The following is a 21,057-nucleotide window of genomic DNA, read 5'->3' on the forward strand; positions in this document are numbered from 1 at the left end:
TGTATTGGAGCTTGTATCGGATATGATGCAAATGTGCACAGGAAATTTGTTTCCGAAACATATAACAATATTGGACTTAAACAGAAGCATGTTTTTTGTATATATTAATTGGACATTGTTGTTTGAGGAGATTATAGACTGTAATGGGTTGAGAGAGACAGTGGGGATGATGCACTTCCCCCAAGAATACCCCCAAGAATACCTATAGAATAAATTTATGGATGAATTTAGGGCTGAAATCCTGGGTCAACCAGTTAGTAATTATTCATGACAACTGTGGACTTCACTCTTATCATCTCAATTGAAATATGCATTTTAAATAATAGTGTCTATGAACATAAACATGTCCAGTGGACATAACTATTTCAGCCTTTTTTCCTCAGCAATACTAAAAAGCAAATTTAGGTATTTTATGACTATTGAAGAAATATCCACATAATGACGCCTAAACAGGATTCTGCTTATAATGTCTATTACAAGGATATGTTGAGTGTGAGATTCCTATACTTGGAGGCCGCTGATGGGGGTTGTTCACAGCATGAACGTCTCCATTGACATTCACTAAGTACATAGTTACTTTTCACTTGCCCAGTAACTGTATATCCTGGGACACTGATCACTATCCCTAGACAAGATAAGCTAATCCAACTAGTAAGAGGCAACTGACAGGATCGGGTGGTCAGACTCGCTGACTTGGTTGATACATGTCATCATATCCCAATTACGTGGGATGTTTGTCATGTCAATCACTGGATTGTCTGGTCCAGACTCAATTATGTACAGACCGCCGTCAAATAGCTGGAATATTGCTGAGTGCGGCGTTAAACAACAAACAAACATCCAACTTCTCCATAGCTCTTTCACCTGGTGGTTTTATGTATCATAGCTTATAATCCCACACTGTCATGAGACTGGAATTATCAGACCTTTAGCTGTGTCTAACCCTGCTATTTTTTTACCTGTATTGCACACTATGGATTATCCAATGTTATTTTCATTGCCATCCCAAACTGGAAACCTAGAAAGCCTAGATAGCACCAGACCATACATTGAAAGAAATGTCCGTTCACATGACAACAATGATGGGAGTAACACCCAGCATGTCAATTATGCATTGACTTCTTGCCCCACATTGAATGTTTGGAATGGATTCAGTGGCTGCTAAATGGAGTTTTTCCCCATCCTTTCTGAATACACAGACCTCAGGACCTTGGTACCAGTGATGAGTGAGTGAGTATTGTTTTACGCCACTCTTAGCAACATTCAAGCAATATCAGGGTGGGGGACAATAGAAATGGGCTTCACACATCAAACATCAGACTGATCTTGCCATTATGGCTAAAATGGCTTTCACCACTAGTCTACACCCCTGCCGGTACCAGTGATGAACAAAATGGCGGCGCCCAGTGAAGACAATCTGATCGATAATCAATATCAATATTGTAATAAAACGGGTCTTTCTTACGGAAGTGCATCAAATTACATGAGCACCTGCATTAAAAATGTGAAAAGATTTGAAAAATATCTTTTGTCGCTAAGCTGACAGTACACATGCTTTGCGAATCTTGCAATCGACCAAAATCCAGGTTGCCATGGCACTACGCATCAAACAACATTCACTCAACCACTACTGTGCAAGGCAACGAGGCCACATCATAAACTGTGGATTCCACTGCCTTGGCAAAACTTAACACTCGGACTAAAAGCAAGGGGACCTTGCCACAACCATTATTGGACGAAGCCTAGATTGAACACAACAGCAGAAAACCTACCACCCCTCCTCCCCAAACTATCACTGCCAAACACACAAATGCCTTCTCAACCCATGGAAAATTATTGGGAAGAAACAACTTGCTAAACATGGGTCACACAATAGCATATCAACTAACAATAGCCATTCATTATTTATACAAAATGGCCATTCAAATTCATCATTTCAAATTTAACTGCTTGGTTGACAACTGAATCTCTCCATTTCTATTCAGCTGATATTTGAGACAGAATTCTCCTGAAGAGGGATAAGCCCCATTACCTGGTAAAGCATGGCTGGGTGAGAAATGGAAGTTCCTGAAGCCATGTCATAAAACCTGAGATGCCCAAGTTTACCGCACACATCAGCAGCACATAATACATTGGGACACTCTCTAATCCCAAGAAAGCATTCAGGACTCTTTTTGACATTTAAACCCTTCAGCCTCCTGAGAATACAAAGCAAATGGAATCTGGGAATGTATTGAATGCTGCCTAGTCACTGCTGAATGTGACTGGACTTTCTCCTGATCCTGATTAAATGCCAGCAGATCCTTGCTGCTTACATCATAAAACAAGGTGAGTGAGTGAGTGAGTGAGTGAGTGAGTGAGTGAGTGAGTGAGTGTGTGTGAGTGAGTGAGTGACTTGAGGTTATTGCCGCTGTGCTTCAGTTTGGTCAGGGCATTTCAACTTATTGTGGAAAGAGATCTATGAAGATCCGGGGTAAAATAGTTCCTCAGCAACCCATGCTTGCAGTAAAAGGTGAATATGTTTGTTGTTAGAGGCAACTAACGGGATCAGGTGGTCAGGGTCAATGACTTGGTTGATGCATGTCATCATATCACCGTCAAAAGGATGAAATATTGCTGAATGCGGCGTTAAACAACAAAAAATAAAACAAAATAATGTGGAATGAGTGACAGGTTGACCACTTTCGAAAAACCCAACAGGCATGGGTAACGTGTTCACAGACCATTGGGATCACCACTGGGCTGAATCTGTGAGTTGACACACAATCATTGGATCCTTGCATAGCTAAGGGACACAAATGTGATCAACTTGCAGGCTCTTACACCAAAACCAGATTAGGAAGATTCCAATACTGTCTCGAGAATATCAAGGTGTTCTGCCATGTTAAACTGTTCCCCTGGAAGGCTGCTGAGTGAGTGAGTGAGTGAGTGAGTGAGTGAGAGTGAGTGAGTGAGTGAGTGAGTGAGTGAGTGAGTGAGTGAGTGAGTGAGTGAGTGAGTGAGTGAGTGAGAGAGAGTGAGAGAGAGAGAGAGAGAGAGAGAGAGAGAGAGAGTATGGTTTTACGGCGCTTTTAGCAATATTCCAGCAATATCACAGCGGGGTTCACCAGAAATGGGCGGAGAGGCTGATGGCATTGCATAAGGGGAAAGAGAGAGAAGTGAGTTGATGTTACGGGCAGCAATATCCTTGCTACATCACAGCAGCCTTGGCAAGGCAAACAAGTGTGCCATTGTACAAAGTGATCGTAGCACTAAGGTGGTTGTAGCTTCCAAACCTTAACATAGACATACAACAGTCGTTGCGCTAAGGTTGTTTTGTGTATCGGCACCCAACGCGCAACAACAACACAGTTAATGAGCCTGACCAGACCCATTCCATTTTGGCCACCTGTTACAAGCAGCAATGGGGTGCCGAGCGACCTATTCAAGTCCCCTTTACAATGAGTTTACAGAGATTGGAGCCTCAATGTTGTTGGGTATGATGACACAAGAAGTCTTCCTCTGTGGCTATCTACATTCGGCAACTATATTAATCAACCAATTCACATTTCCCAACAATTGCAAATTGCATAATAACATTCACAAAAAAAAATAGATATGAATGTAACTTGCCATTCCTACATACTGTACATACTTTAGGTAATAGTTCAGCCTACAAGCCAATGCCAGTTGGATAATCCCCCTTGTCTTAAGCATAAACATGTGGCTATTCCTCTTTATGTAAGAGAACAGACACTTTTGCTCCTTTTTACTGAAAAGGCTTTTTACCCGACAGATTAATGGACAAGTCCAGTGATGATAAACATTTTTACTGCCTAATAGAAACAAGAGAATCTGTAAATCAAATTAGGAGATCAATACCACTCCCGCTTACCACCAAGACTGCGAGCAGAGGAACCCCTTGCCACCAGATGGCACAACTATCGCCACAAATCTACTGAAAGACAATAATACGATTTGAGAGCTAGTCTGGCCTTCCTCGCTCGCTGATGAATATTCAAAAAGTTAACTTCATTGACGACAACTGGGAATTCTTTAAACCACAAAGCTTCATCCATAAATGTCTGGTTGTGTATTCCTCAACATAAGCCACCATGGAAAGAATCGTGACCTGTGATCGGAAGACACTGGTCACACACACAGAACATAACGCTCAACTGAGATATGGTGGAATATCTGTTGGAATTGCTAAAGGGTGTTGTCATGAGAGATGAAGCATTTAAATAAGCAGAAAATATAATTAATGTTTGTGATAAATCTTTAATTTTAAGATAATATGTAAATGAATCTTGGAGAGTCCTCTTTATTTATGATGGGTATATTTTTCATGAATAGATTAAGCTGCTAGCTTTCCCTACAGTGGTCATATAGATGATAACATTGAGAGAGTGTGGTGTAGTGGGGGTACCAGTCTTTCAGTCAAATCTTGCCGGGTCAGCTATTTGTGGCAGGAAAGCCAAATGCAAGTCGTACACATCAACACTTCCATGGAATCCATGAGCACTGGCCTGGTGTTGACAGCCCATGCAAGGATCATTATTGGGATCGTTACTGGGATGACGCCATGACCATACTGGTATGTGATTCCATGTACAGTGTTTGCATGCACGTTCATACTAAGACAATGAAGGCAAAAAAGTGAATCCACATGATGAAACGCCTCTAATTTCTTGAAGGAGCTGGGTTAATTTAACCAATGCTGCCCACGATGGTCTCAAGGATGTTGTTACAGGCTTAGTAAGGGACTTTAATTTTACATCGAGAATCCAAAATTGGAGACAAGCATGAGGTACCCTATACCATTCCCACCATAATACCCAAATGGAGACAAGCATGAAGTACCCCATACCCCTTTCCACCATAATCCCCAATTGGAGACAAGCATGAGGTACCCTACAAGATAGACACAATTTTATGGATAACAACTTCTTTAATACTGTAAAAAGCGACGATTCGGTATAGATCCTTATACCGTTGTCAAGCAAGACTGGCTTGACAACGGTATAAGGATCTATACCGAAACGTCGCTTTTTACAGTATTAAAGAAGTTGTTATCCATAAAATTGTGTCTATCTTGTCATCCGCCAACTTCTAAGTAATGCCTATCAAACAAGTTATGAGGTACCCTATACCATTCCCACCATAATCCCCAATTGGAGACAAGCATGAGGTACCCCATACCCCTTCCCACCATAATCCCCAATTGGAGACAAGCATGAGGTACCCCATACCCCCCTCACCATAATCCCCAATTGGAGACAAGCATGAGGTACCCCATACCCCTTCCCACCATAATCCCCAATTGGAGACAAGCATGAGGTACCCCATACCCCCCTGACCATAATTGGAGACAAGCATGAGGTACCCCATACCCCTTCCCACCATAATCCCCAATTGGAGACAATCATGAGGTATCCCATACTCCTTTCCACCATAATCCCCATACACCCCTCCAACCCATCATTCGCAAGACAATCACGAGTACTGTTATTTTCTCTGTCTCCTACATTAAGAAATGTATGCTATGAGGTACAAGAGACCTATTCCGCCGCAGAATCCCCACAGGGAGACAAGCATGAGTACTGGGGGCCAGTAGAGCTTCTATTCATCCTGATAGTTACCTGTGAGGTGATGGAGATAATCCGGCCAGGTATAATCCACTACTCAGCATACACTTAATCCAGTAAGCAGGTAATCTTGTAGGTGAAGCCGTATCTACCGGGGTGAAGCTGTATCTACCAGGGTGAAGTTGTATCTACCGGGATGAATCCGTATCTACCGGGATGAAGCTGTATCTACCGGGGTGAATCCGTATCTACCGGGGTAAATCCGTATCTACCGGAATGATGCTGTAGCTACCGGGGTTACAAGGCCTCTGCCTTCCATCAACCTCAACTGGCTTTACTCAACTTGATATCTGAAAACAAACATACATACATCAATATGTTGACAGGGTGTTATTTACCAGAATCAATGCATAAGAACCTGGCAGCAAACTTACCAGATGACTCACACTTCACACATACAAATAAACACATCGATCAGTCACCCACTGGGACATCTTTTGTGTGTTAGTGGCACTCGTTTCATTCAGGGTAGAAACATAAAAACAATGAGGCAACTAGCGAGACCCAAAGTTTATAGAGGTCATTACAGCATTTGCTGTACCGTCAGCTGTGTCAAGTCAAGCTGACATCCATCCTGAACATGAAAATGGCCATATTAATTTTAAGGCTACATGATTGAGCCCATTGGTTAAACATGGCTGTGAATTGTGTTTTAGATATATTATTGAACGTCAGCTTGATCATGCAATACTGTGTGCCTTGAATTCTACAAATTTGGGTGGATACAATTGACTTAGCTTTTGATGCGTTTTCTTTTAAATGGCCTGATTCCACACTCACTCAAATATTGATTTGTTTCTCAATTTGTTTTACATATGTCGGAACTAACCAGTTTTTAAATATATTACCATTTGTGTTCAGTCAGGTAATATTACCATTATAATCTTACATTCATATACAGGAATCACTTTGGGCAACGCCCTTGCGCCTTGCGCACACTGAAATATCAAATAGTAAATTCAAATTAGCAACATGGGACCTGATGGCGTACAAGAATACCAGATGGTGCAATGAATGCTATAATCCAGGACTTCAAACTTCATATATCGCACTCGGTTTGCTTATTACAATTTGTAAAAGATGACAGATTGTTCACATAGGAAGTAGCTTCAGTTATCCCCTCTCTACAATCCGGGAGAATCAAAAAGCATTTGGAAAGCTTGCTAGTGATCATATTCTCTGAGATATGGAAAAAGTTTGCACTTGTCGACAACAAATGATCGCTTCTGGCTAGATAATGTGTGGAATAAGCTGTCAAAGATTATTAAGTTGCAATACAGGGGAAAATCATTTTCTTTTTAAAATCAAAAGATGACAGTAGTAGATCAGACGATGAAGACTGTCTAACCATACTGGACCATGAAAGTTCAAATGAAATGGCTTCATGTGTATGCACAACTGGCTTAGAATGATAAGACGCAAGAAGATCTGGGGAAAAATAGGTCTTCAGCAACCCATGCTTGTCGTAAGAGGCGACTAATGGGATCGGATGGTCAGTCTCGTTGACTTAGTTGATGCATGTCATCGTACCCCAATTGCGTGGATTGATGCTCATGTCAATCACTGGATTCTGTGGTCCAGACATGATTATTTACAGAACGTCATCATAAAGTGGGAATTATGCTGAGTGCGTTAAACAACAAAGAAAAGAAGAAAAAAGGAACCCAGAAAGTACAAATGAAAAGGCTGTGTATAAACAACTGGCTTAGATATGATAATGTTAAGAACAATGTTTTGGACAATTGCACGTTGAAAGTAATTACAGCACCACTTGAACCAGCATCTTCAGCTAATAAACAGGTAGCCTACACACTGTCTCCAGTTCTCTGTGCATGGATCCAATACATACTGAATCATGACATACCCCGGTACATAAAATCACTACAAGCAACACTGGCCCAGGGCTCATTTACATTATTTTCCAGAGTGGTCCCAAAATGCAATACCAAAATTAGAACTCCCTCCCTCAGTAACAGCATAGCAAGAATGGAAGTGTTATGCTAGACTGACATTTATATCATATATCATATATATCAACAAAATAAAAAATCAATAAAAAAATCCAAATGGAGCACAGAACAATCCTTAATTTCTGAGCTGTCATTCTAGACTTGAGTTGGACGCCTTTTTCAATTTAATTCTCTAGGGTCTGATGGTAAGGCTGGTGCTATGCTTGCAAAGTGGGAAAAGCACATTGATGTTGGCAAATGAATTGATGAGACTGTATATTCAACAGGGGGGTTGACAGTTGGGACAGTTTGTCATACATACCCTTAATTAAAATTCATGTCCATTCATTATCCATATGCAAGTTTAAATTGGTTTTTCAAGTCTTGTATTCTTCAGTTTAGAGTCTGAACATGAAAGAACCACATGGACCCTTCTATCATACAATAAAAGACAATATACCAAGTGATACATTTCTTAAAATATTTCAATTGCAGAGGCTAAATGTCAGTCTTCAGCTCGTCTTTCAGCGCTCTCTGCAGTCAGTGGCCAGGCAGACCCACAGCTGATGCTCAGGTTCGATGACAACTTGCTCCACCACTCAAGGGAGATAACTGGGAAATTTCAACTTCACAGCCACACAAATCCCTTTGCAATTCTCTGAGCCCCCTTAATCATTTCAAAAAACAAACTTTGCAGCCTTCATATAGCTGTTCCTGAAGAAAAGAAATCTAATTTTCAGCCATGAGCTTACTTTTAAATATGCTGAGTGAGACAGCACACCACTGAAAGAATGCAACAATTCTCCACCTCATTTGAAGAATCGATGGGATCCATGGAAATGGGAGATGTGTGTTTACACAGCTTACAAAGACCACTCAGGGTGAGGGACATGGTTGAAGGAGACAGACCTCCCCTCCTTGCCACAACCCCCAACCCCCCCCCATCCTGCTCCGCGGGACAACTCAGGCCTTCATCACTCTAATGCTTGTTATACAATACATTTCGATTTTGACAATAAGTGAGGGATTTAAGGCATGTTCTTGATCTTGTTTTATTACTTTCAAAGAACATTTTACCACTGGTCCGAAGCAGCCTGAATGCCAAATAAGATATGAAATGAGGTGAGATGGAGGTCTTTGAAGGTGTTTGGTGATCTAATAATTTATACTGGTCCAGTTTGTTTGTTTGTTTGTTTGTTGTTTAATGCAGAACTCAGCAATATTCCAGCTCTCTGACGGCAGTTTGTAAATAATCGAGTCTGGACCAGACAATGCAGTGATTGACACCATGAGCATCAATCTAAGCAATGGGGATACAATGACATGCATCAACCAAGTCAGTGAGTCTCACCACCCGATCCCGTTAGTTGAGTCTTTTGACAAGCATAGTCGCCTTTTACGACAAGAATGGGTTGCTGAGGATATTTCTACCCCGGATCTTTATGGGTCACTGGTCCAGTTGTGGCATTACAATAATTAAGGAAACCTCATCATTTGTTGCAGTGAGTGAGTGAGTGAGTTGGGTATAACGCCGCTTTTAACAGTATTCCAGTCATATCACGGCGTGTGAGCTTAATGTGGGAGGAAAGCCCGTCTCAGACGTTTACTTCTTCGGTGAAACCCACAAGCACGGGTATGGTGCTGACAAACCTAGAAACATAATCAGGGCAAACTGGGATCTGAACCCACAATCATAGGTTTCTGCCTTGCCCAAGGGACGCAACTCTGCACAGCGAATCGTGGCGCCTTAGACGACTGGGCCACCCGTGCAACATGATCTCACTCTTACTGCCTCACTCACTCACACTCAGATTTCAGCACCTCACTCACTCTCGTCTCAAGTCTCTCAGTGCCAGATGCTTTAAACCCACTCCTAACGGTAATTGCAGGATTATGCTGAAAGTGCCATACTTCCATCTAAACGCTGCTTCCATTTTGAGGTAATGATATTTAAAGTGATAAACTGTCAGCATGACTGTCGGTCTAGCTGCAGATGTGCATCAGCTGTGAGATAAAGCTGATTCACCATAATGGTGTACTTAGCCCATCAAATGAAACACAATTAAAACAAAACATTATTCATGCACGCAATTCCACAAGGAGGCAAAAACGGAAAAGGCCTGACGCAGCCACCATAATGTTCTCATCTGGTCACGTTGTTCCCTGGAACTGCACACGCTGATTGAAGGTCTTCCTATTTCATCTACTTAACCAATGTTGTCCTTCAGCATCAGTTTCAATGGATTCTAGACTGAACATTCGCTATGTTTACTGGACTTGAGTGAGTGTTTGCTAAGTTTACTAGACTACCCTGAGTGAGTGAGTGAGTGAGTGAGTGAGTGAGTGTTTGCTAAGTTTACTAGACTACCCTGAGTGAGTGAGTGAGTGTTTGCTAAGTTTACTAGACTACCCTGAGTGAGTGAGTGAGTGTTTGCTAAGTTTACTGGACTAGCCTGAGTGCGTGAGTGTTCGCTAAGCTTACTAGACTAGCTTGAGTGAGTGAGTGAGTGAGTGAGTGAGTGAGTGAGTGAGTGAGCCACACCATCCGTCAGCAACATAACTTTCAAATAAACTGATATATTGTGTTTCAGCTGAAGGTCTACAAAAGGTCACTTGTTAAGCAGACAGAACACAATTCTAGTTCATGGCTGCAGAACAGGTTTCCCATCCTCCTGTCTACAAAGGATATCAAATGCAACACTCTGGAATATCTCAAATCAACAAGGAAACCCAGCAAAGACACACCTAGAGACAACACCACTCACATACCTTCCGACAACATCCACCAAGTGCATCTCCACAAGCTAGCCAATATCTCAACAAGACCAACAACATTTAATCCCTTCACACCCAATCCCCTCAAAATGTCCACTTGGATCTGACCCACATTACATCTGGAAGAGCCAATTGACACTGGTGGGTAGTTCAGGCTGTGAACAATAAGGCTCCTTGGTCACTTGTGTATCTGTCCATGAACCTTCAATTTGTCACATCAGGCAGCTTAGCAATAGCACTTGATTAGGAAGGACAAACAGAGCTTCTTAATGAGCTTGGTCTCCCTTATTGACCAGATACCAAACACACAGAAAACACATAGCGGCCCAGGATGACAGCCTCCTATCAAATTTTCCCCCATTTGGGGCAGACAGTGCCTGATATGAGTGAGAGGTTCCAAAATGGCCCAGAGCCTTTGATCTGATGAGAGCCAATGTCCTTGCTTGGTAATGTGGCATAAATACTGTCCTGAACCTGATTGCTTTATGCTTGAAAACAGGAAATTGTGACAATCAGAGAATTTATAGTCATCTCAGCATTGGTTTTGAGACGTCCATGGTGTTCCAATGTAATGAAGAATAATGTCTCCAGACCGTCACAAATATTGATCTACAAAAGTTTCATAATACTCAATGATGCCTCTTAATTTCGCAATTGTTTTACCTTGGTCAATCTGCTTTCTTTCAAACAACAAACAAACTTTTCAACTTTCAGATTACATGTATTTCATATCTTATCAACATTGAATACAAGAGTAACTTTGCCATCTGAATCTATTCATATCTGGGAGAAACCATGTGAAACATGACAAAAATCTGTTCAGGACTTTAACAAATGAAAATAGAACAACCCATTGATCCCTGTTTGTTTGATAATACATAAGTCCACACAAAATCTATTAACCTTCGTCAATTGAAAAACCCCCATGCTAAATCCATAATAATAAACAAACAAGCAAACAAATTAGTCCTGATTTGTAAAAGAAGTTAATTAAGCAAAGATGATCATTGTTAATGTAGGCAGTTAACGAGCGAGCAGTATTAATTAACTTAATTCCTTCAACACTATTTGACATTTCAAAGAATGATAATTACCAAGTAAAGATGTGATCCATATGGTACTCTGTTCACGATATACAAATATGCTGCAACTGCAGGGATATCTTTAAAAAGATAAATAAACGTTTTATATCAAATTTTAGCATTAATCACAAAAATAAGACAATGCAAAACACTGGATTGATTTTTTTAAGAATATACACTACAAAAACTAAACCAAAACAGTGTATTATAATTTTAATGTAGAAAAAATAGCTGTATCAAAATTAATAATGTACAGTTCGATACAGAACAAATCTTCGAGACCAACATCTAGTCTCTGAAATGAACATATCGTACGGAAAAAAAAGTTTTTAAATTATCTTAATAAAAATATAATAAAAAGGAGCCCAGAGACATCACAGCTAAGTTCATCACAAAATCATACTTTTTATTTTAACTGCTGTACCTCTAATAACATCTGACAGACAAACAATAGTCATCGTGCCAAGATCACTTGGTGGTCCAAATAATTCTACATTTAATCCTTGATACTTCAGTAATCTAGACTTGCCAAACATTATAGACTTGCATGGGCTGTATTTGATATATTTGTATCAGGGTCTGTAGGACAGACTACCAGGCTTCCTGTGAGTCCTGTTTCACTGACAGGCTGTCCCAGCCTTCACTGCCTCCGGAGCCCTGGAGCCCTGGAGCCTGACTCACTTCACTGTTAACATCATTATGTTTAGATCAAGGCAACATAAAATAACTACAAATAAACTCCAGTCAGTCATGAAGCCCTCACCAAATCTCAGGGATCATGGCTAAGACAGTCGGCTACACCTTATTTACCCAACACCTTGGGTGATCTCAAAGTCCAATCAATCAAATTCACCATCAGTGTCACAAATACCAACAAAATTTTGTATCACAAAAGTGCATCTATCCCAAGATAACAACAAGGACATAGTTTATTTATCAATTATTAACCATATTGTCAATCATCTCTTGTAGACAAGGAAGTGTCAAACTATGACTATATGTTTTACTTCAATATTAGTTGCAGAATAATTTTGGACAAGAAATTCACTGAAAACAAAATGCAAAAACCAATGACACACATCACCAAGCTGCTCTTCCTGAATAATTAAAGAATATGACTTCTCAATATTAACCTAAGTCAGACACAGAGGTAACTTTCATTTCAACACAGTAATTATTTGTTGTGTTCATGAACAGAGCAATAAAATCATATCAGTGAGGTCAACAGTTTTGATGGTCTCCTTCATACAGGGAAACCTTCAAGTTTAAACTTTCAAATAACTTCTACAGTTGCACCACCATATTACTCATAAATAAACAATCTAGACTTTTGTACAGAGAAACAAAGGCAATAAAACAACACAAACCTGCAGAGTAAAATCCTTCCACAAACAGTGCGAATCAGGTTGACTTGAATTGCCCCTTGCTCAATAAACTGGCTACAGTTACCTGAACAGCCCTTTCCCCGAGAGCCCTGCAACCAACTAGCTCCAAGCACCATGAGAAACAATGGCACAGGCAAGGTACATGGTAACATGTGCAAGTAGCTTAATCCCTGCCAACCCCCAAAACAAACCTAATCCCCTGATCCCCCCCCCAAGCAGGGCAAGAAGCTAAGAGGGGGTTAAGCAAATCCTCGTCAGTACATTCACTGACAGCTGCCGGTGTACAGACTCAACCTAGCCTGTCTTACAAACTTTTATAAAAACTCAGGAACAGGAAGAAATTATCGTCATTCCATTCTCGCTCCAGCGAGGCCCAAATTCCTCTGTCTTCTAGCTTACATCAGCACCGAACTGACTTAGCATATATTACTCCATGCACTGTCAGCATCATGTGTGAATCCTGCATGTACTTGCTTATTACAAGGAACTCCTAACAGGGTTGGAGGTATTCCTTTTAATAGGAGAAGGCATAAACTGCTATGATCATTACCAGAACTCTGTGCAGGGCCATCAGATTTCCCATGGTTATAACACTGATTGCTTCACACAGGGCTGTTTTTCGCCCGACCTATTGTGGGAGATTCCCCAGGGGGATTCCTCGGCTTCATCAGCTATGGGCTGGAGCAGCATCACGTATGCCGGCATACCAGGAAATCTGATGTGCATGAAAACTCGGACTGATTACATTCTGACTCGGAGGAATAAAAAAGAGACAATTGGAAGAAAAAGCCCGAAAGTCATGAATCATTAGACACCATGGATGTTATGCATATAATACACAGGACCTCTCATTTTTGGTAATTTGGAGCTCCGTGTCAACTTGACAATCCATTCTGTCAACATTACCCCTTATACTCACCTGCTATCATATCAGGGATAATGAGGTGAGGTGAGGTGAGGTGAGGTGAGGTGAGGTGAGGTGAGGTGAGGTGAGGTGAGGCTGTAAAGATTATTGCACTTATATACTGCAACATACATGTGACTGAGTGAGTGAGAGAGTGAGAGAAAGTGAGTGAGTGAGTGAGTGAGGGAGTGAGAGAGAGAGAGTGAAAGAGAGCATGCGTGACAGGAGGGTCCTGATGGGTTTTAATGCTTAGGGTAAAACACCCTTCAAACACTATCGTAAACGTAAAATTCATCGTTTTTTTATCCTAAGTGCTTAACAGAAAATACCCAAAAATAACTGCTTAACGTAAATAAATAATTTACCGCTTATTGTAAAATGATAAAAATGGTCAAAAACAGTCCGTCTTCAAGACCCAAATGCTTCGGCACAGAAAGAAGGCTCCGCAACTGACGCAGGGGACCAGTCTAGAATGTTTAGCGATTTGAGATTTTACCCGGTATTAAAAATATGAATTGTCAGGATGAAACAAAAGGTAAAATAACCTGGTGATAATATTATAATATTTGTTGAAAAATTCATTTGGCATTTTTGTGAAACAAATATGCGACCCCCCCCAAAATAATTTCGCGACGATTTTATTGAAAAAGTAGAAAAATTACTGCTTAATGAAAGAGTACTCTACATTTTACTACTTACTGCTTATGGGACACCCCCCCCCCCCCCCCCCCCCATATCAGGACCCTCTGACAGGGTGTTACAATGTTTGACCAGGCTGACTGTCTTTGTATCACAATGTGGATTATTGTTCATGTTATCAACCTCTGGCTCACACCAGCCACCTACACAGACTGCAGTGATATACACAAGATACAGATGACTCACTAACATCTACTACCCCGTAGAAACCTATGATCTCTAGTTTGAATCCTAGAATAGCTCTGATTATGTTTTGAGGAATGTCAGCACCATACCTGCTCTCATGGGTTTCACCAAAGTAGTAAACGTCTGAGACCTGCATCACTTCAGGCTTTCCTCCAACATCAAACTGACATGCCATGATATAAATGAGATACTGTTCAAAGCAATGTTAAACCAAATTCACTCACTTACCTAATCTTGTTTGAAACAACCAAATAACCAAATCGGAAACTTTTAATAATGCGATCTATTCCTAACTGAAGACATTCATTAATAACCATAACAAGACGACACAGATGATCCAGAAGCATGGCATCACTTGTCAGTTCCACTCTGTGAGAAACCTCTCCAGCAGATCATACAAGACCCCACACACCATCAACCCTGCTTCAGAAATCTACACTGACATAATGAAAACGGAGACAAAGGCATTCTCGAAAATTGGCTGCAGATTCCGTCATTAGTTGGTGTATCAAGATGTAACGGCTCCAGCGAGGATAAAGCTGGCAGCTTGTCAAAGTCCCAAAGTTCATCAGAGCTCCTATTTGCAGTAATTAAAGATGAAAGGTGGCTTGTATCTAGCAGGATTTACAAGCCCACTTTGGTGAAATAATCCCCACAAAATGATCCTTCCATCACGGCTGCAGTGAGTCCATGTGACAGTATTGGACATTAATTCTGGAGTTCAATATAAGTTCAGGGCCTGTCGGGTAGCCTTGTTGTTACAGCATTCACTTGTCATGCCTTAGGCCTGAGTTTGATTCCACTTAAGTTTAGTGTGCGAAGCCCATTCCTAGCGTCCCCTGTCTTTATATTGCTGGTATGTCACTAAACGTATGTAGCAGCCACTCACACACTAAATATCCTCTCAGCATAATGACTGGTAATTCATATTGCCCCTATTCTCCTGGTGACAGACATGACACCCGCCACTAGGCCAGCCTACCCCGCCTTGGTTCATGCTACACACCCAACATCTTAGATTAACATTTAGTCATTGAAAACATGTCTTTGATTATGTTTTTTTTTCTTCAAAAGAACCTTTCCTCTGCTGCTGTTTTCACATGGAAGCAAGGAAACTAGACTTGGTTTAGTTTAATCTAGACTTGCCTAGGCTTGAAGTAAAATAATTCTAAAATATATACATATAAATTCTACAGTCATGGCACAGGACTACCAAAAACTAATCACAGCCACCATCTAAAAGTCTTTATGAAGCTCCAGTAACATAATCATAATCGTTCTACATTTGGGTTAAATCTCATAAAAAAGCAATGTTACACTATCCCAGGGATTGTATATGTATATATATGCATGCACACATACGCACACGCACACGCACGCACACACACACACACAGAGTACCTGCAGTTAAAGAATGTGTTTTCAGTTCTTTCTTTCCTTGATGAAAAAAATCAAACATATGTAAGATCGACCAAACGTTCATGCTTCATGTGAATCACACCAAAATCAGAACTTCTTTCCCCAATTTTATTGACAATATCAAAGAGAAGTCTGCAATAAAAGTGGACATGTAGTATTAACACATTGGTGTCTACTACCTGAGTGTTACATCACTGTCACCAAATGGGACTTGATTCTTCCCAAAAGGACACAAAACCAAACGACATCCTGCTGAGCTGGAAAACCAGATCCCACACTTGAATCACTTGTGATCATCCAGCAGCGACATTTACTCTCTAAACCTTGCTAGGACATTGAAAAGAAATGAATAATAAAATCAAGACACGGCGCCGTATCCTTTTTGATCCAATTATTGCAGTTCCTAATGACCGCCTGCAAGCAAGCTAGGCTGAGAGCCTAGAAATATCAGAGACCTATGATGTGACACCATCTTGTACACGATCTTGTACACCCAGCTGTGAAACAACACCTTCCTTTCCGCTAGCAGCGTGATCAGCGCTCAAATGAGAAGTATTGCAGTTCCTTGCATAAATAAATTCTTGTGTTTCTATGGAAACTGTCTCATTACAAAAAGGTGATGAACCATTTGCTCTGAAACTGACAGAAAGGTAATATTCTAGCTGAAGCTTAGATGACATGTTGAAAATCTAGTTTTACATTCATCCAATGGAATGAGATGATCCCTTCCTGTCTTCGCAAGGGTGAAGTCCATGTGAAGTGCTTCTTGCAGCAATATTGGAGGGATGGTGCAGTCAGACATTGGAGGGAGGAGGGCTGGAGATGCCTTTCGTTCCTTATGTTCACTGGATATTAATGTGTATCAAGTCCTGCTGACTGAGACACACTGAACAGCTGGTTACAATCGTATACCGGACACTGAGACTGCTTTATAATGGCTGTCACAACTCAGTGAATTTCTGGACAGAGCAGTATAAGGAGATTATGTATGTCACTTCAGAAAATCAGTGATATAACTGTTCAGATAATTCTACACTTAGTTCCTGCTGTGTGTGGCTACCATTTGGAAAACTAATCGTGTGAGTGAGTGAGTGAGTGAGTGAGTGAGTGAGAGAATCAACAAGCTCCCACCCTCCTCGTGACAAACAGGAAGCACACTTATATATATTGTAACAAAGTCTTGCTCATTCACATCTGCTCTAACCAGTGAGTGAGTGAGTGAGTGAGTGAGTGAGTGAGTGAGTGAGTGAGTGAGTGAGTGAGTATACTATTACGCAGCTTTTAGCAATATTCCAGCCATATCATGGCAGAGGGACTCACGAAACTGGCTCCACACATTGTACCTCTGAGGGGAATCAACAAGCTGTGCTCCCACCCTCCTCGTGACAAACAGGAAGCACACTTATATATATTGTAACAACGCCTTGCTCATTCACATCTGCTCTAACCAGTGAGTGAGTGAGTGAGTATGGTTTTTACACCAATTTGAGCAATATTCCTGCAATATTATGGCAGAGGACAGCAGAAATGGGCTTCACACATTGTACATGTGGGGAATTGAACCTGGGCCTTCGGCATGACGACCGAACACTTTAACCACAAGGCTCTAAGCCAACCACCCGGCTTATCTCAGAGCCAGTATTGGTCAGTGATAGTGTGTGGTTTTCTAAATTGTGTATTTCCTGATATAGGGAGGGAAGATTACTGAGATCTGAAAGTGATTCACTGCGGAATCAGAAAACAGTGGTTGATAGTGTGAGCATTGATCATCCAAGTCCCAGCAGAGCTCCTCCAACTTCAACCATCAAAGTATGCTTCATACTCTGTTGTTGTGGACATAGTTGGGTCCCCAATAACTCAAACTCCCTGTGTGGGAAATAAACACATCAGAGAGCTGGTCAACCATATGGTGCAAAAAGTCAAAAATGTAGATTTTTTTCTTGACCTGCTCCCTATCCACAAACCTATCACTAAGCCATACACTCAAAAAAAACAGAGAGAGAGAGAGAGAGAGAGAGAGAGAGAGAGAGAGAGAGAGAGACAGATGAATACCATGACAAATCGAAACAATACCTGGTAGAAGTGTCAATCTTGCTCCAGCGACCTGACCTGACAGTAATGGCCGTGTTATCCTTCATGCAGAGTCATAACAATCAATCTTGTCCTGCATATTACACAACCATGAGCCGTGGGTATATCATTAGTGTTGGGAATCCATCACGATGTCATCATCGATCATTTCTTACAATCCATTTGTTTCAACCAATTAATTATATTCGGTAATATACAATTCTGTATTTATCAGAAATGAAAGCCAAGGGACCTGTTTTAATGATGATCAAAAGTCCTGTACCACAAACGGAAATGATTAGTTACAGTGCTGTGTCCGTGAATGTAAACACCTGTCGCTGAAACACCCAGAATGACACGTTGAATGAGTGCCCAGGAATCGACATTGGAAGCTAATATCAGGTGGATATATTTCATAACACCACTATCAACAAATCAAACTCTACCTGGCATGTAAGTATTGCCATTTATACAAGGAGAAGCGAAAAGCTCAATGTAAGCAATTACATTAAAAGACTTTGATTCCGAAACTGATTTTAGTATTACTGAAACAATAAAAAGAAAATTACTTATTGAACCATTGGAATTTCAACTGATTATCTTTCATCCTTTGCAGAGACCAATAACTCAATGGTTGAAGTGAGTGTGTAATGTTTTACGCCACTTTTAGCAATATTCAAGCAATATCACGGCAGGGGACAAAAGGAATTGGCTTCACACATTGTACCAATGTCGGGACTCGAACCCCGCTTCTTCGGCTTGACGAACGAACGCTTTCATCAGTAGGCTACCCAATCACCCCATAAGTGACAGAGAACATGAGCAATGGGGCAATTTTTAACACGCAACTAACCAAAACTCACTGACCACCCCTTACTCCAAGGAAGGCAAAGTTGGAGCTGTTTCCTCCCAGAATCCTCAGTGGGTATGTGGCGCACATTATATCGCAATAAATACACACCAGACAGTCAGTTTTTAAGACTGCTGCAAGTGCGTTTCCATCTTCAAAGTTTCAGTGCATCATATCACCATTCAATTGTACTCCATAAAACCTGCACCCATTTGCGACCATATACACCTTCATTTTTTGCTAACACCAAAGCAAGACAAATTCTGGGCTATGTTTCAGATATGCGAGATGGAGATGACATCACTTTCAAAATCAAAATGTTGGTGAATTATGTCCATAATAGATTGGCCATATAAGACACTATGTTAGATATTCAGGGATTGTGAGCTGACACAAATAGAATTGTTGGCTGGCCGTGTTGGATGTTTGATAAAAACATGTCTTCAAAGATGTCATAAACCAACCTCAAACATCCCAGTCCCCCATGAGTATATCATATGGGCGTTTCCAAAACGATTACATACAAGTTAGACATCTTGCATGGCTAACATTTTCCCATAGTCAACCAAACAGCCATATAACATGTAAGTCAGCAGACAATATTCCACAAGCAGTCACAACATCTACAACATATTCACATCGTACACACTTTACCTGCCAAGCCAAGACTGCACTATGGTCCCGGGAAATCAATGTCTGGAGAACCTGTGACTGCAGCAAGTGCACTGGGAGAGCCCATGGAAGAGATGCTGAGTGTGGGTGGTGACAGATAGTGAGGGCCATGTACACTTTGTAACCTGACACTGTCTTCCTTTGTCCCTCAGATACATACATTCATTCAATGGCCACACACTAATTAGCAGGACTGGCTGTTGTGACAGCTCCTCTAATGACTAACTAGGACTATTGTTCAGCTTGGTTGTGATTAGGAAACCAGAGAGCCTAATGTCACAAGCTTCGTTGGATGTCTCACAGCCTTGTTTCTTTATATTGATGGGATCAAGCTTCTGTGATTATATGTAACGGATGGTGAGAAAACTCGGTCTTTTCATTTTGTTTGAGATTGACGCTACATTCACTGATGAGGGTGGTGTCGAACATGAAAGCGATGCCAATTATGTGCAGCAGGGACACTAATTAGCTTATTAAATCTCATGTATTCTTTCATCAAGACATATTCAAACAACTCCTTCAGACATTGACTGTTGTGTATGTAGCTGTTCAACCTTCAACACTGCTTACAGGATTAGCATGGACACTTACAGTGCAGAACATGACCATTAGTTTACGATTCACTCTCAGCAATATTCCAGGTATATGATGGCAGTCTGTATATAACCCAGTGATTGATATCATGAGCATTGATATACGCATTTGGGATATGATGACATGAATCAACCATGTCAGTGAACCTGACCACCCGATCCCCTTTTTTACCTCTTACGACAAGCATAGTCGCCTCTTACGACAAGCATGGGTTGCTGAAGAACCATTCTATCCTGGTTCTTCACGGGGCCTATTAGCTTACGGAAAAACTGTTCAGTCAGTAGCTGCAAAAAGGTCAAATTCATTATTATTTTATATATTGTTGGTGCTCGTGAACCCATATCTTCACCAAGAATATATATCTTGGTCTGAATATATAATAACATTAATACTGCATCCATTCCAAATATTATCCAAATTGATTCTTGTTTCTGGAGGATTCTGTCTCATCCATTATCTAAAAAAGGATGAAATATTTACATAAACCAAAGTTTTGTTCTACACAGCAGCAATAGTCCATCGATATAACAGAGATTTGTAAATAATTAAATTGGGGTCAGTCAAACCAGTTGTCGATATTATGAGCAATGCCCGTGTTTCTCATGACATTAGCAACAGTCAGTGTTGAGGACTTACAGAGGGTGTCAGATGGGTTGAGTCCTCCTTTAACAGATTGTGTGGTGTGTCAGATGATTCAGAGAATTACCACCTGATATCTGAACACTGGCCCAGGAATATTTCTCAGATCATCCGAACTCAACGTCAGACTGATCTTGCCATCATGGCTTCAGTGGGCACATTCAAGTCGTCCTTTAGGATTTTTACTCCCCACATGTTCTCAGGCT

The 21,057-nt window shown here is 40.9% G+C and overlaps 1 protein-coding gene across 8 annotated transcripts in view; it reads right to left on the reverse strand.

Annotated features, from left to right (window-relative positions):
• LOC124147537 (beta-1,4-mannosyltransferase egh-like) overlaps positions 1–21,057 on the reverse strand; it is a 135,646-nt gene that overhangs the window by 25,940 nt on the left and 88,649 nt on the right. For 6 of the 8 annotated variants that reach the window (XM_046518157.2, XM_046518162.2, XM_046518159.2 and 3 more), the window contains one exon: positions 5,622–5,917. The gene's annotated coding sequence lies outside the window, so the exon portion shown is untranslated. Of the gene's footprint in view, positions 1–5,621; positions 5,918–12,800; positions 13,243–19,600; positions 19,718–21,057 lie in introns of those variants that run through there. The other 2 variants (XM_046518163.2, XM_046518160.2) reach the window with 2 other exon arrangements.

Source organism: Haliotis rufescens, unplaced genomic scaffold, assembly GCF_023055435.1.
Source record: "Haliotis rufescens isolate VD_foot unplaced genomic scaffold, xgHalRufe1.0.p SCAF_7, whole genome shotgun sequence".
Taxonomy (NCBI): Eukaryota; Metazoa; Mollusca; class Gastropoda; order Lepetellida; family Haliotidae; genus Haliotis; species Haliotis rufescens.